The 16,306-nt window shown below is 43.8% G+C and overlaps 1 protein-coding gene across 17 annotated transcripts in view; it reads right to left on the bottom strand.

The window, feature by feature from the left end:
* Nucleotides 1-13,553, bottom strand: part of SPECC1 (sperm antigen with calponin homology and coiled-coil domains 1) — a 310,582-nt gene extending 297,029 nt beyond the window's left edge. For 6 of the 17 annotated variants that reach the window (XM_054670412.2, XM_063798917.1, XM_063798920.1 and 3 more), the window contains exons 1-2: nt 13,420-13,509; nt 4,688-4,803 (exon numbers count right to left, since the gene is read on the bottom strand). The gene's annotated coding sequence lies outside the window, so the exon portion shown is untranslated. Of the gene's footprint in view, nt 1-4,687; nt 4,804-5,184; nt 5,672-12,199; nt 12,215-13,419 lie in introns of those variants that run through there. The other 11 variants (XM_016930813.4, XM_063798924.1, XM_063798930.1 and 8 more) reach the window with 7 other exon arrangements.
* Between the last annotated feature and the right edge of the window lie 2,753 nt (nt 13,554-16,306).

The raw sequence follows: 16,306 nt of genomic DNA, 5'->3' as shown, positions 1-16,306 counted from the left end.
TCAACGCCGAGTCCACCCACTCCATAACCATGTCCAAGCAATCTTGGGAACATCATCACCATGCTTGTTTATCCTTAAGGTATTGCCTCACATACAGCAGTGGCTGGTCATAAAGTCAAGTGACACTAGTGGCCAGGAGGTCAAGAGAATGAGCGAGGACAGGTGGGTAGGCAGCCCAGGCCCTAGCAACAGCAGGAACTCACCCCTCAGTCACTCTAGCCAGGACTGAAATACTTTTCACCCTTTCAAGAGAGACTAGGAATCTGGATTTTTATGTGAAATATCTTGATTACTAAATGTTGTCAAGAGACATGTCAAAAGGTAAAACTAAGTAAGTTCATGGGGCAGATTGACTATTCAGGTTATAGAATTAAGGATTCTTATCCAACACAGATACCAACCAAAAAGTTGACATATAACATATTAGGAGAAACTATGTGCACTGTCGAAACATCAACAAGGGGCTAATGTCTAAAATAGTCTATATTGGATTCCAGTTGAAACATGGGGTAAGGACATGAACAGGCAACTTATGTCAATGGAAACTCAAAAAGATAACAAGCATATATAAAAGCATTCTCAAATTCAGTAGTAAACAGACAGATGCAAATAAAAAGAGGGAAACTGCTGCTGGGCACAGTGGCTCACACCTGTAATCCCAGCACTTTGGGAGGCCGAGGCGGGCGGATCATGAAGTCAGGAGATCGAGACCATCCTGGCTAACATGGTGAAACCCCGTCTCTACTGAAAACACAAAAAATTAGCCAGGCACCTGGTGGTGGGCACCAGTAGTCCCAGCTACTCAGGAGGTTGAGGCAGGAGAATGGCATGAACCCGGGAGGCGGAGATTGCAGTGAGCCGAGACCATGCCACTGCACTCCAGCCTGGGCGACTGAGTGAAACTCCATCTCAAAAAATATAATAATTATTATAATTATAATAATAATAAAAAATAGTAAATAAATAAAAAGAGGGAGACTGCTAAAGTCTAGAAAGTTGAATGATGCCAAGTGCATGCAAAGATCAGGGCCTTGGGATGGCCGGGTGCAGTGGCTCACGCCTGTAATCCCACCACTTTGGGAGGCCAAGGCGGGTGGATCATGAGGTCAAGAGATCAAGACCATCCTGGCCAACAGAGTGAAACCCGGTCTCTACTAAAAGTACAAAAAATATATATATATATCAGGGCCTTGGGAATCCTTGTGTGCTGCCGGGGAAGGTAGTGGTGCAGCCACCCTTGACAGCAATCTGGCAGTACTTGGTTATATTAAGTATAGGCACACACCACGACCAGGCAGTCCTACTCCTGGGTCTAAATCCCAAAGAATTCTCACACAAGTCCATAAGGAGACATGTACGAGAGGCTCATTCAGCATTACTGGGAGTGGGAATCAACCTGGGTGTCCATCTACAGGAGACGAGATGGACAAAATGTGGTGGATATTAAGACCAGAATCACTAAGTAACAGAGATGGGTGGTGAGTGACAATCCTAAGATACAGAATAAAGGCTAGAACATGATGCCATTCATGTAAATTAAAAATAGATGCACACAAAGCAGTATACGCGTGACCCTTGAATAGCACAGGTTTGAACTGCCTGTGTCCACTTACATGTGGATTTTCTTCCACTTCTGCTACCCCCGAGACAGCAAGACCAACCCCTCTTCCTCCTCCTCCCCCTCAGCCTACTCAACATGAAGATGACAAGGATGAAGACTTTTATGATAATCCAATTCCAAGGAACTAATGAAAAGTATATTTTCTCTTATGATTTTCTTTATCTCTAGCTTACATTATTCTAAGAATATGGTACATAATACACATCACACACAAAATAAATGTTAATTGACTGTTTATATTATGGGTAAGGCATCCACTCAACAGTAGGCTGTCAGTAGCTAAGTTTTGGGAGACTCAAAAGTTATACACAGATTTTCAACTGTGCAGGCAATCAGTTCCCCTGACCCTCTCATTGTTCACAGGTCAACTGTATATACACAAAAGTATTATATGAACCTCATTAGAATAGCTGTCTATAGGGAGAAGAGAATCAGAGTGGGATAAAACGGAATGAACAAATAAACCAACAAATGCATGAACAAGCAAAACAACAGAGGGGCTTGCATAGGCCAGTGATGATAAAGGGCTAAGAATGAGAATATAATTAATTCAATTCCTCACACCTGAGGTCTAAAACCAAGGAAAGGGAGGGCCAGGCGTGGTGGCTCACGCCTGTAATCCCAGCACTTTGGGAGGCTGAGGCGGGCGGATCACAAGATTAGGAGTTCGAGATCAGCCTGGCCAACACAGTGAAACCCCATCTCTACAAAAAATACAAGAATTACCCAGGTGTGGTGGCACATGCCTGTAGTTAGCTACTCCGGAGGCTGAGGCAGGAGAATCACTTGAACCCAGGAGGCGGAGGTTGCAGGGAGCCGAGATCACACCATTGCACTCCAGCCTGGGTGACAGAGTAAGACTCTGTCTCAAAAAAATAAAAAAAATAAAAAAACAGAGAAAGGGAGGAAACTAGATCCAGGCTGACTAGATACAGCCTTTAGAGTTAGAAAAGATGATTTGACAATCTAAGCCCACACTCAGGCTGAATGAAATTAAAAAGCCTTTCAAACTAAAACATTTAATTACACCATCTGCTGCAGACAGAACTCAGACAACTCAAACAGGTAATGTCAGCTTGGTGTTTTATATCACCACCCTCAACACAGAATAAAAATCAGCTGCATGTGAAGCAGCGACTAGAATGAAGAAAAGGTTGCTTCTTACTTCCTTCTAGTGGTTCTTTCCAAAAACATTAATAGGCACCAGCTCTATGCATGTCACCCTGCAGGGAGACATGGGTTATATAACAATGACTTACTGTTCATTCCTCAAGGAATTCCCAATCTTGTGGAAGATTATACACAATGAGGCAACAAAAACTATCCAATAAAACCACGGAAGAGAAGCCAGTGATGAAAGGCCCTGTGAGCAGCGCTGATGGCGATTTGGGGAAGAAAGACCAACATGGATGGGGGTGATCAGGGTGGCTCCCTGGAAAGCTGGAAGAGAAGTGGCAGATCTCTGAGCTAGATGATGGGCCACTACCATCTGCAAATGGCTAATTAAAGACCATGTGTGGATTTTTTATTCAGCTCTTTCGTGTCATTCCTGCTATCAGCACAGAACCCAATCTCAACTTTCCAGCTATATTGAGCTAAACTCTCACCTCATGGAATTTGCAGATAAAGTTCAAAAGGACCCTTGCCTTTTCAAAATAATTTTGAATGGTTGAGTAGTCCCCTCTGTGCTCTCTCACTGACACCCTCTCAAGGCTGCTGAGCACATGCCATGCTATGGCTTTCTCCAACATCAGGAAATGTTCTCCACTCACAGTTTCACCTTAATACAAATGTGTTCTCTCTTCAGAGAAGGCAAAAAAATTCATGACCATCTGACTGGGAGAAGTCATTTCTAGGTAAAGTGTCCATCTTTTTCTGAGGAACACAGGAGGAAAATCTTACAGAAAAGAGTTAACATAGCAGGCCTAAGACTGCTTTTTAAAATAAATAAATAAAGAAAGATAGGGTCTTGCTGTATTGGCCAGGCTGGTCTCAAATTCCTGGCTTCAAGAGATCCTCCCACCTTGGCCTCCCACAGTGTTGGGATTATAGACATGAGCCATTGTGCTTGGCCCAAGACTGTTATTCTTAAAAAGTCTCATAAAAAGCATGGTTAACCCTTGGCTGGCACCTGGGAACTTAGATTTCAGAAGGGTTCCCACCATCCAAGCTGGAAAGAGGGACTCACTGTGCCTAAATTATTGTGTGGTTTATGCTGAACTCCTGCTTTTCTTCAGGTAGCGTGAAATGTGGTATGTGCTGGGCAGAGGGGGCCTGCATGACCAGCCCCCAATAAAAACCCTGGGTGTTGGGTCTCTAGTGAGTTTCCCTGGTAGACAGCATTTCACATGCGTTGTCACAGCTCCATCCTCAGGGAGTTAAGCACATACATCCTGTGTGACTGCACTAGGAGAGGATGCTTGGAAGCTTGTGCCTGGCTTCCTTTGGACTTGGCCCCATGCACCTTTCCCTTTGCTGATTGTGCTTTGTATCCTTTCACTGTAATAAATTACAGCCATGAGTACACCACATGCTGAGTCTTCCAAGTGAACCACCAGATCTGAGCATGGTCCTGGGGGCCCCCAACACAGAAATAAATTATAAAAGACCAAGGACTGGGCATGGTGGCCCATGCCGGTAATCTCAGCGCTTTGGGAGGCCGAGGCAGGAGGACCAGTTAAGCCCAAAAGTTCAAAGTTACAGTGACCTATGACTGCGCCAATGCACTCTAACCTGGGAGACAGAGCAAGACCCTGTCCCCAAAACAATAAACTAAACACATACTTCTGCCTTCCAAGTGTCTTAAAATTCAATGGAATGGTAGAAATATTTTTAAAACACTAAATCAAAAGAAACCTGGAAAACAAGAGTGCCGATGGCCAACTAAAATGTCTAGGAAATTTCTGAAAAGTAAAAAGTACTCAGAACCAGATTACCTGAGCAAACCATAGCCCAATACAAGCTTGGGAGGAGGCTGTTATGCAGAGGGAAATGGTAACAGGTTTCCAGGAACAGGCTTCTAACAGCAGATAGAAGAGCAGAGGTAGAACCTGACAAGGTGATTACCTGGGGAACTGCAGTCGGAATGACCAGGACTGTTGGACCCTTCCCCTCACATGGAATACACACGCCACTCAGCAGCACACCACAGCTCTTCAACAATCACAGGAGGCACGCTACGCCTAGTAAGACAGGAAAAAAGGAATTCTCAAACTTCGAAGATGAACACATAAATAATCACCAAGTTTTTATTCAGTATAATGAAACAGGGACACTCAATCAACAGAACACAAACCCAAGCAAAGATAATTACTAGAGCACATAGAAGAAATTATTAGATATTCTTGGGAAGACCTAAGGGGACATTATAAAGAGCAAGCAGTTGGTATGTGACGATCTTTATGATATACCGTAAAATAAAAACACAGGATGAAGGCCAGATAGAGAATAATGCTACTATTTGTGCAAAAAAGGAGAAATGGAGAATCTGATTCATATTTGCTTGTATTTGCATGAAGAAACTTTGGAAGGTACATAAGTAACTAACAACAATGGTTACCTACTTGTAAGGCGAGAGAAGTAAGAGGACAGGAATGGTGGGGACACTTTTTGTGTCTGGAATTGGTGGGTTCCTGGTCTGACTTGGAGAATGAAGCCGTGGACCCTCGCGGTGAGCGTAACAGTTCTTAAAGGCGGTGTGTCCGGAGTTTGTTCCTTCTGATGTTTGGATGTGTTCGGAGTTTCTTCCTTCTGGTGGGTTCGTGGTCTCGCTGACTCAGGAGTGAAGCTGCAGACCTTCGCGGTGAGTGTTACACCTCTTAAGGGGGCACATCTGGAGTTGTTCGTTCCTCCTGGTGAGTTCGTGGTCTCGCTAGCTTCAGGAGTGAAGCTGCAGACCTTCGAGGTGTATGTTGCAGCTCATAAAGACAGTGCGGACCCAAAGAGTGAGCAGTAGCAAAAACGTATTCCAAACAGCAACAACACAAACCTTCAGCAGCGTGGAGACCGACCACAGCGCGTTACCACTGTTGGCTCGGGCAGCCTGCTTTTATTCTCTTATCTGGCCACACCCATATCCTGCTGATTGGTCCATTTTACAGAGAGCCGATTGGTCCATTTTACAGAGAGCCGACTGGTCCATTTTACAGAGAACCAATTGGTCCATTTTTCAGAGAGCTGATTGGTCCATTTTGACAGAGTGCTGATTGGTGCGTTTACAATCCCTGAGCTAGACACAGGGGCTGACTGGTGTATTTACAATCCCTTAGCTAGACATAAAGGTTCTCAAGTCCCCACCAGACTCAGGAGCCCAGCTGGCTTCACCCAGTGGATCCGGCACCAGTGACGCAGGTGGAGCTGCCTGCCAGTCCCGCGCCCTGCGCCCGCACTCCTCAGCCCTCTGGTGGTCGATGGGACTGGGCGCCGTGGAGCAGGGGGTGGTGCTGTCAGAGAGGCTCGCGGCACAGGAGCCCAGGAGGTGGGGGTGGCTCAGGCATGGCGGGCCGCAGGTCATGAGCCCTGCCGCGCGGGGAGGCAGCTAAAGCCCGGCGAGAAATCGGGCACAGCAGCTGCTGGCCCAGGTGCTAAGCCCCTCACTGCCCGGGGCCGTTGGGGACGGCCGGCCGGCCGGCCGCTCCCAGTGCAGGGCCCGCCAAGCCCACGCCCACCGGGAACTCACGCTGGCCCGCAAGCACCGCGTACAACCCCGGTTCCCGCTCGCGCCTCTCCCTCCACACCTCCCTGCAAAGCTGAGGGAGCTGGCTCCAGCCTCGGCCAGCCCAGAAAGGGGCTCCCACAGTGCAGCGGTGGGCTGAAGGGCTCCTCAAGCACGGCCAGAGTGGGCACTAAGGCTGAGGAGGCACCGAGAGCGAGCGAGGACTGCCAGCACGCTGTCACCTCTCACTTTCATTTATGGTTTTTTAATACAGTCTGGTTTTGAACACTGATTATCTTACCTATTTTTTTCTTTTTTTTTTTTTTTTTTTTTGAGACGGAGTCGCGCTCTGTCGCCCAGACTGGAGTGCAGTGGTGCCATCTTGGCTCACTGCAAGCTCCGCCTCCCGGGTTCACACCATTCTCCTGCCTCAACCTCCTGAGTAACTGGGACTACAGGCAATCGCCACCACGCCCAGCTAATTTTTGTTTGTTTGTTTGTTTGTTTGTTTGTTTGTTTGTTTAGTAGAGACGGAGTTTCACCATGTTAGCCAGATGGTCTCAATCTCCTGACCTCGTGATCCATCCGCCTCGGCCTCCCAAAGTGCTGGGATTACAGACGTGAGCCACTGCGCCCTACCTATCTTACCTATTTCAAAAGTTAAACTTTAAGAAGTAGAGACCCGAGGCCAGGCATGGTGGCTCACGCCTGTAACCCCAGCACTTTGGGAGGCCGAGGCGGGCGGATCACGAGGTCAGGAGATCGAGATCATCCTGGTTAACACAGTGAAACCCCGTCGCTACTAAAAATACAAAAAATTAGCCGGGCGTGGTGGTGGGCCTGCAGTCCTCGCTACTGGGGAGGCTGAGGCAGGAGAATGGCGTGAACCTGGGAGGCAGAGCTTGCAGTGAGCCGAGATAGCGCCATTGCCTTCCAGCCTGGGCGACAGAGCGAGACTCCACCTCAAAAAAAAAAAAAAAAAAAGAGTAGAGACCCGGAAAGTTAAAAATATGATAATCAATATTTAAAAACACTGAAGAGATTGGCTAAAGAGTTGACGGAACAAATCTAAATATTAGATTGGTGACCTGCAAAACCAGCCCAAGGAACATCCCAGAATGCAGCCCATAAAGATAAAGATAGAGACACAGCATTTCCGCTGGGCACAGTGGTATGGCAGGGGAATCGCCTGAGTCCAAGAGTTGCAGGTCACATTGAACCACACCATTGCACTCCAGGCCTGGGCAACACAGCAATACTCTGTCTCAAAAAAAAAAAATTAAATTAAAAAAGACAGAATATTTGAGAGAAAAAAATGCTTATTTCAAGAAACATGAAAGATAAATCAAGATATTCTAATTCCCAAGTAAGAATAATTCCAGAAGCAGAAAATAGAATAGAGGCAAGGAAACACTCAAAACTTCTCCAGTGCCATAGAAATGTGTATTAATCTTTAGAATGAAACGGACTACCAAATGCTGAGCAGGAAGAACAAAAGAGATCCACTCTTAAGCCAGTGTGGTGCCCAGGCGCAGTGGCTCACGCCTGTAATCCCAGCACTTTGGGAGGCTGAGGCAGGCGGATCACCTGAGGTCAGGAGTTTGAGATCAGTCAGGCCAACATGGTGAAACCCTGTCTGTACTAAAAATACAAACATTAGCTGGGTATGGTGGTGCACACCTGTAATCCCAACTACTTGGGAGGCTGAGGCAGGAGAATCACTTGAAACCAGGTGGAGGTTGTAGTGAGCCGAGATCATGCCACACTCCCAGCCTGGGTGACAGAGCAAGATTCCATCTCAAAAAAAAAAATCCACTCCTAGACAAATAATAGTTAAATTTTAGAACACCAAGGAGAAAGAAAAAAAATTGTAAAGCTTCAGAGAAAATAAACATTAACTACAAAGAAACGAGAGTCAGACGCGTGCACTTCTTCCTAGATACCAGCAGATAAAGCAATATCTCCAAAATTCAGAAGGTTTTAATGTAGAATCCTATACCCAGTCAAGAATATTCACATGGAAAAGTGAAATAAAAAACATTGTTTAAACATGCAAGGGTTCAGAAAGTTTACCATTCACAGAATCCCTGAACACAAAACCAAATAATCACTTAAGGACTCATTAAGCAAAACAAATGAAATAAAAGCACCAATGATGAGTAAATAATCAGAAAAATTTACAGTTTACCTAAATAACTGTTTATGCATAATGTATGAAAACCCAAAAATTTAATATGGGACAGAATTAAAATCATGATAAGATTATTTTTTGCTTTACTCATGGAGAGTTCACATAAACAGATTATCTTTTAACAGCAAGAGAAAAGAATGTTTAGATATGTGTGAAAAACTAAGGGTACCAAAACAGTGCAAATTCATTTATCATCAGGAAAATCCAAATTAAAACCACAGTATCCACCAGAATAACTAAAAGGTAAAAGACAGAAATTACCAAGAGTTGGCAAGAATGTGGAGCAACCACATATACTTCTGGGGTAAATAAGTTGGTGCAACCAGTACTGAAAACTGTTTGCTAGTATCTACTAAAACTGAGCATATGCACAGACTACAACCAAGCAATTCCACTCCCAGATACACACTCAACAGAAATGCACACACTCACTCAACAAAAGACGTGTACTAGAGTGTTCATGTACTTACTATTCATAATAGTCCAAAAATGCAAACAACCAACTGCCAATCAAAGTCAAATGTATATCTATATTAGGGATATATACAATGGCATATACACAGCAATGAGAATGAAATGAACCAGCTCGGCACAGTGGTTCATGCCTGTAATCTCAGCACTTTGGGCGGATAAGGCAGGCAGATCACTTGAGGTCAGAAATTTGAGACTAGCCTGGCCAACACGGTTAAACCCTGTCCCCACTAAAAACACAAAAATTAGCCGGGCATAGTGGTTGCAGGCCTGTAATTCCAGCTACTCGGGAGGCTGGGTTGGGAGAATCGTTTGAACCCGAAAGCCGGAGGTCGCAGTGAGTGGAGATCGTGCCACTGCACTCCAGCCTGGACGATAGAGCAAGACTCCGTCTCAAAAAAGGAAATCAAAAATATAAAATAAGATGACAGGAATAATCCGCAAAAGATCAGTAATCAAAATAAATATAAATGGGCTAAAGCTACCTATTAAAAGACAAAGATTTCACACCCATAAGGATAGCTACTATCAAAAAAAGAGAGAGAATAACAGATGTTAGCAAGGATGTATGGAAACTGAAATTCTCACACATTGCTGGTGAGAATATAAAATGGTTCAGCCTCTGTGGAAAACAGTATGCTGGGTCATCAAAAAATTAAAAATAGAAGTACTACTTGATCCAACAATTCTACTTCTGGGTATATACCCAAATAACTGAAAGCAGGGTCTTGAAGAGATATTTGTACACCCATGATCATGGCAGCATTATTCATAATAGCTATGATGTGGAACCAACATAAATATCCTTTGATAAATATATGGATAAGCAAAATGTGGTGTATACATTCAATGGAATATTAATTAGCAATAAAAATGAAGAAAATTCTGACACATGCTACAACATGGATGAACCTTGAGGGCATTACGTTAAATGAAATAAGCCAGTCATAAAAAGACAAATACTATATGAGGTACTATATTAGATACTCATGCAAGGTACCTAAAATAGGCAAATTCATAGAGACAAAAAGCAGAATGGTGGTTGCCAGGGGCTGCGGTAATGGATACAGAGCTTCAATTTTGTAAGATGAAAAAATTCTGGAGATTGGTTGCATAACAATGTGCACACACTTAACACTGGGGAACTGTAAACTTAAAAGTAGTAAATGGTAAAAATAAAAATAATAAATAATAAATTTTATGTTATTTTACCACAATATTTATTAAAAGACAAAGATTAACTAATTAAACAAAATCCAGCTATAAGCTAATGGTAAGAGTAACAATTAAAGAAGACACAGAAAATTGAAAATCAGTGACTAGAAAAAGATATTCCATATAAATGCTAACAAAAAGCAAGTACAGCAATATAAAGAGAATGAACAAAAAAAAAAAAAAATTAAATAAGATGGCTCATTTATTCCCAAAAGGTACAATTCACCAAGAAGATACAAGAATTGTGAACCTTTAAGCACATAAAACAGCTTCAAAAATACAACATTTAAAGAAAAATATATATTAAACATAGAAATAGTACAAAAACCCCTACAAGAATCATAATGGGAGTCTTCAATACAACTCTCCATATCAACAGGTCAAACAGAGAAAAAAAATAAGTTAAGGATGCAGAAAACCTGAATTATCATCAATAAACTTGAGATTAATATAGAACTGTATACCCAATATACTAAGAGTTCAGGGAACAGTCGTGACTGACAGTGGACTGCAAATTAATCCGTTCTTAATCTTTGTTTTTCTTTCAGCACTGTGGCAGAATAGAGATCCTAAAAACCTTCCAGCTACAAAACATCTTTTTAAAAATATAAAAAAATACAAAAATAACTCTGAAATCAATAGAAGACACATGGTGAAACCAAAATTCTAGAATACAGGGAGAATACAGGCATTTTCAGATATTACAAAAACAGAAAATTGATCATCACTGAAGTAATTTCTAAAGAATGTACTTGAGGGAGAAGAAAAATGTTCCAAAGAAAAGTATCTGTGATACAAGAAGGAATGGAAAGTGAAGAAATGGTAAACAGGTAGATAAAGCTAATAAATGTTGACCTAGAAAATAACAAAAACAATAGCAATAATGTCTCGTTGGAAGGGTTAAAGTAAAAATACAATTAAGGCCAAATGTGAGGTAAGTGGAATGAAAGAATTAGAAGTCCTTGCCTTGTTCACAGGACTAACTGATTAAATAAATGAGCCAGGTTTTCCATTCAAACAGTTAAAACTTGAACAAAATAAATTAAGTAGAAAGATAAAAAACAGAAATTAATGTCATAGAAAAATAAAAAAACAATAGAATTAATCAATAAATCGTGGTTAATAAAAGCTGGTTCTTTGAAAGGATTAATAAAATAATCATTAAGCAAGTCTGATCAAAAACAAAGAGAAAAGGTACCAAAAAAAGTACTGTATCAGAAAGAGAACATACAGATACATACAGATATGTAAGAGTCTGTTTTCTTACACCAGAATACTATATACAACATTATGCTAGCATATATTAAGTTTCAATAATGTTAATGATTTTCTAGGAAAATAGAAAATATTAAATTTACTTTGAAGAAACAGAAAAACTGAGAAAAATAAATGATCATGAAAAAAATGAAAAGGTAATTAAATACTGATATTAACTGCCTAAACAACACCAGCAGCAGCCCAGGCAGTCTGTAGTCAAGTTCTGCCAAACTTGAGGGAACAGATAATTCTATTCCAGAGCATAGAAAATGATGGAAAGTTTCCCAATTTAATCAGAGAGGACAGCCTGATCCTTATTATGAACACAGATAAAAATGGGGTAAACTATATGCCAATCTCAGATACCAAAACCCTAAATAAGATGCTAGCTTATTGATGTGAACAATCCAAAAGTGCATTTTAAATTAGCCCAGGGTTTTAGAGAAAGAAAATCTAGCAATGTGACCACCACTTATGTTAACAATTTTAAGACGAAAATCTACATGATCATATCAATGCATGCTACACAAAAGCATTTGGGCAAAAAACCCAACACCCACCCTTGACTTTTTAAACTCTTAGTAATTAGGCATAAACAGAAATGTACTTAATGTGATAGAATACACTCGGTGAAGATACAGAGGGAATCCTCCCTAAAACCAAGCCCAAGACAAAGATTCGTATTTAACCTCAATAGTCAACACTGCAGCGAGAGTAATCTACGGAAGACAAGGAAAAAAGTAAAAACATGAGAGACATCTGTTGTTTAACAGACAATAAGATCACCTACTTGGAAGAGGCAAACGAATCAACCGAAAAACTATTAAAACTGAGACAGGCTTTAGTATGGAGGCTCAGCTTCAGCTGTAGTTTGGGCTACCAAATTCAACTCGCTTGCTTGGAGAGTTAATCCTGCAAAGCTAATTTCTGTTGAGGTATTAGGATTGACAAGCCTTTGCTCCTCCCTCCTCCCCCATCTTCAACACTGAAATAACACGGTGTTTGGAACTGGATAACAGAATCTTCCAAAAACAAAAATTGTCCTGAAGGGCTGACTTGTGCCCCTACTCAAAAAACACTTTATCTGCTGCCTGCAGCTCCTACAGTTGCTGGTGGATAAGCCTGCCAACCAGCTCGGCGTAATTCTTCCTGCAGAGGGCAAGGAAGAGCACCTTCACAGGAAAATTTTTTTCCGAACTGTATGCCGCTTATTACATAAACTTACGTGCTGGCAAATGGAGCTCCAGCAAAATAAGATATTCAGACTCAAACTTCCTTAGAAAAAAAAAAGCAAGCACATAACACTAATTTCCTTGCACGGGCACTGGGGAAGGAGGTCGTTACTTCCGCACGCCCGCAGGTCCGCACCACCGGGAAACCCACGGGCACCGCGCGCTGCCCCCGGGCCTTCCAGGTGCACTGCGCCGCGGCGCCCCAGCTGACCCGGGATGCGCAGCCCTAGCCCTTCCCCTGTCACCCCGGCCAGGAAGGGGCGGGAGCGCGGCGGACGCCGAGGGCGAAGGGCTTCTCGGTCCTCTGCACCACGCAGCACCCCCAAGGCACAACAGGGAGGGTGCGGGAGGCTCCCGAGACCCAGGAGCCGGAGCCGGGCGTGCCCGCGCACCTGTCCCACCGCGGCGAGGGCTGGGGTCGCCTCCAGGGCCGCAGCTGTCGGGAGCCACCTGGCTCTCAGTCCCGGGTCCCTGCGACAACCCTCGGGCCCGGAGGGGAGGAGGCGGCCACCTGCCGCTGCCACCTGCGGCACCGGTCCCACCGCTCCGGGCCGGGCAGGACAGGCCAGGACGTCCCTCCTGGGCTGGGGACAGGACACGCGACGAGGGGACCGGGGCCCCCGCGGCGAAGACGCAGCACGCCTTCCCAGAAAGGCAGTCCCGTGCCCCCACGACGGACTGCCGGACCCCCGCGCTCGCCCGCCCATCCCTTCAGACCACGCGGCTGAGGCGCAGAGAGCCGGCCGGCGGGCGGGCTGGCGGCGCGGCTAGTACTCACCGGCCCCGCTGGCTCAGCGCCGCCGCAGCCCGCAGCGGCCACGGCTCCCGGCGCTCACTGATGCTCAGGAGAGGGACCCGCGCTCCGCCGGCGCCTCCAGCCATCGCCGCCAGGGGGCGAGCGCGAGCCGCGCGGGGCTCGCTGGGAGATGTAGTGCCCGGACCGCCGCCTGCGCCGTCCTCCTTCAGCCGGCGGCCGGGGGCCCCCTCTCTCCCGGCTCTCAGTGTCTCATCTCCCTATCTGCTCATCCTCTGGTCGCACATAATCGATGTTTGGGCGTCCCAAGCCAGATGTGGACCCCATTTCCGCACTCTACACTGGAGGTTTTCTAAGGGTGGTGCCCGGACCAGCAGCTTCAGCCTCATCTGGGAACTTGAGAAAATGCAGATTCTCCGTCCCACCCAGCCTATTCGGTTTTTCCTGCACTAAAACCATGAAGGTGGGGCCCAGCAGTCCACATTCTCGCAAGCCCGTCAAGTGATTCTGAGGCGCCCTCCAGTTTGAGAGCTATGCTCACGGCCTCACCTCCGCCCCGCAAGGGGCCCGGTCTTGCCTGTGGCGCTAGCCGCACACTGACACCTCATCCTGCGGGACCCGCCCCCCCGCTGCACCCTCACCGCCCAACGCCTCCTCCGGGATGCAGCGGAGGCGCCTGGAAGTCGGCAAGGTCAACATCCCACTCAGCATCTTCCGTACCCTCACGGCTCCTCCTCCAGGGGTGCCTCATGGCCAGGGGTTAGAAAGAGCCACTGTGTTTCTTGACATGGAAGTGGCCTAAGACCTTAATGAAAACTGCAGGAGTGGAATGACAGAACCTTTGGTCATACTTGAGGGCGTGAAGCTCAAATGAGGAGGAAGGAAAGGATCCAGGGAGAATAACCAACCCTGGCAAGTTGTGGCGCCCAGGTAGAGGGGCGAGCCTAGACTAGCGGTTCTCGACCAGGGCCGGTGTTGCCCCTCCTCGCCGCCCCGCGTACATTTGGGGAGGTCTGGAGACATTTTTGGTTGTCATGATGCGGGAGTTGCTACTGTTGCCTAAGTGGGTAGACACGAGGGTGCTCCTCAACATCCTACCTGAAGGACAGGACTGCCCCACAAGGAAGAATGATCCGGCCCCAAATAAGAAACCCTGGGCTGGTCAGCAACAACCGCTTTGTTCTGAGAAGAGAGGAGGAAAGAATAAAAGAAGTGGGGTGAAGTTTTGGTTTGGTAGAGGAAACTTGAAGACATTTTCACTGGAAAGGAAGAGAGGAAGAGGAGGGAGATGTCTGTAAGGACGAGCAAACCGGGTGACAGCTGATTTCCTCATATTGAAGTAATGAGTCCTAGTTATAATAAATTCCTAATAAAAACCCAGTTTATCCCTGCAATAAACTTGTCTTTTTTTTTTTAAATATACTGCTTGATTCTGTTTGCTAATATTTTATTTGCAGGCTTTGCATTGATACGCAAAAATGAGATGGGCAATAATTTTCTTTTTGAATGTCTAATGTTGTTTGGTTTCAGAATCAATGTTATGCTCACATCATAAAAAATTTGGAACCGAGGCAGGAGGAGTGCTTGAGGCCAGAAGTTCGAGACCAGTCTAGGAAACACAGTGAGACCCCCATCTCTACAAAAAAAGAAAAAAGAAAAAAAATTGGGCGTGTTTGCTTTTTCCTTTTACTCTGAACAATTTAAGGAGCATTAAAATTATCTATTCTTTGGGATTTGATCATTTCCCAGTTAAAAATGTTCCTCCCAGCCTGATGCTTTCTTTGGGGAGGGTAAATCTTTTAAGGCTAGAAAAGTTTCTTCTGTGGCAATTTTATTATTTACATTTTAAAAATTATTCTAGAGTTAATTTTGATAAAGCATGTATTTCTTAAAACAAATTATCCTTTTTTTCCAGATGTTCAAGTGTATTTGCATAAAGTTGAGGAAAGTAGTCCTTTGTGAATCTTTTAACTTCTCCCAAATATCTTATTTTGTGTATTTTTGCTTCTTTATTTTGTTAACTTTTAAAAGTGTATTTTTTTTTCAAAGAATCAGCTCTTAGGTTTATGTTTTTGGTTATACTGGAGCTTTTTTCTTCTTCTTTTTAAAATATTTTTTCTCCTTTATTTTTTAGACGTATTTTGATCTAACATAATTGGAAGAAGGTAAATTAGAATTTTTTGCTACTATTGTGTTTTTATTTCTCCTTATTTCTCTGAAGTCCTGCTTTATAAATAGTACCATGTTACTTGTGCATAAATATTCATTTGTCTTATATTCTTGGGAATTTTCCCATTTCATCATAAAATGACCTTCCTTGTCTCATTTAATGTGTTCAAACTTTGCCCTGAATTTAACTTTGTCTGATATTTTAACAACCCTGCTGAATTTTGTTTGTTACCCCAAACAACCTTTGCTGTTTTCATCTTTTCTGAACCCTTTATTTTAGGTAATCCCTTGAATTAGAGCACTAAGTTTTGCTTTGTGATTGAATCTGAAAATCTTTATCTTGCCATAGATGAGTTGAGCCCTATTCATGTGACAGCTATATTATGCTGTTTCATAGCCCTTTTGGTCCTTTTTTCACTCTTGCATTGCATATTTTGTGTTTATTGTGTTTTGTGTTTCTTCTGATAATTTGGAAGGTTTGTATTTTTATTCAGGGAGTTGCCTTATTATCATACTCCGCAATACACATCGTCCTCAGTTTCTTCAGACTGTCTGTTAACTCCCTATTCTGAATAAAAATGACATTGTAATTTCCCTCTTTTTTCTTTACCCCTTTTCTTCTCCTCACCTAATGTAAATGATTTTATCCTTCTTTAGTATTTGCTTTTTTAATTAACTACATTTATAAATATCTTTATCACTTGATTTTTAAATCAGCTTTGAATGAGATATTTGGATTCCT

The sequence above is a fragment of the Pan troglodytes genome, chromosome 19, assembly GCF_028858775.2.
Source record: "Pan troglodytes isolate AG18354 chromosome 19, NHGRI_mPanTro3-v2.0_pri, whole genome shotgun sequence".
Lineage (NCBI taxonomy): Eukaryota > Metazoa > Chordata > Mammalia > Primates > Hominidae > Pan > Pan troglodytes.
The sequence above is the reverse complement of the archived record's forward strand: the minus strand, read 5'-3'. Positions and strand labels throughout refer to the sequence as shown.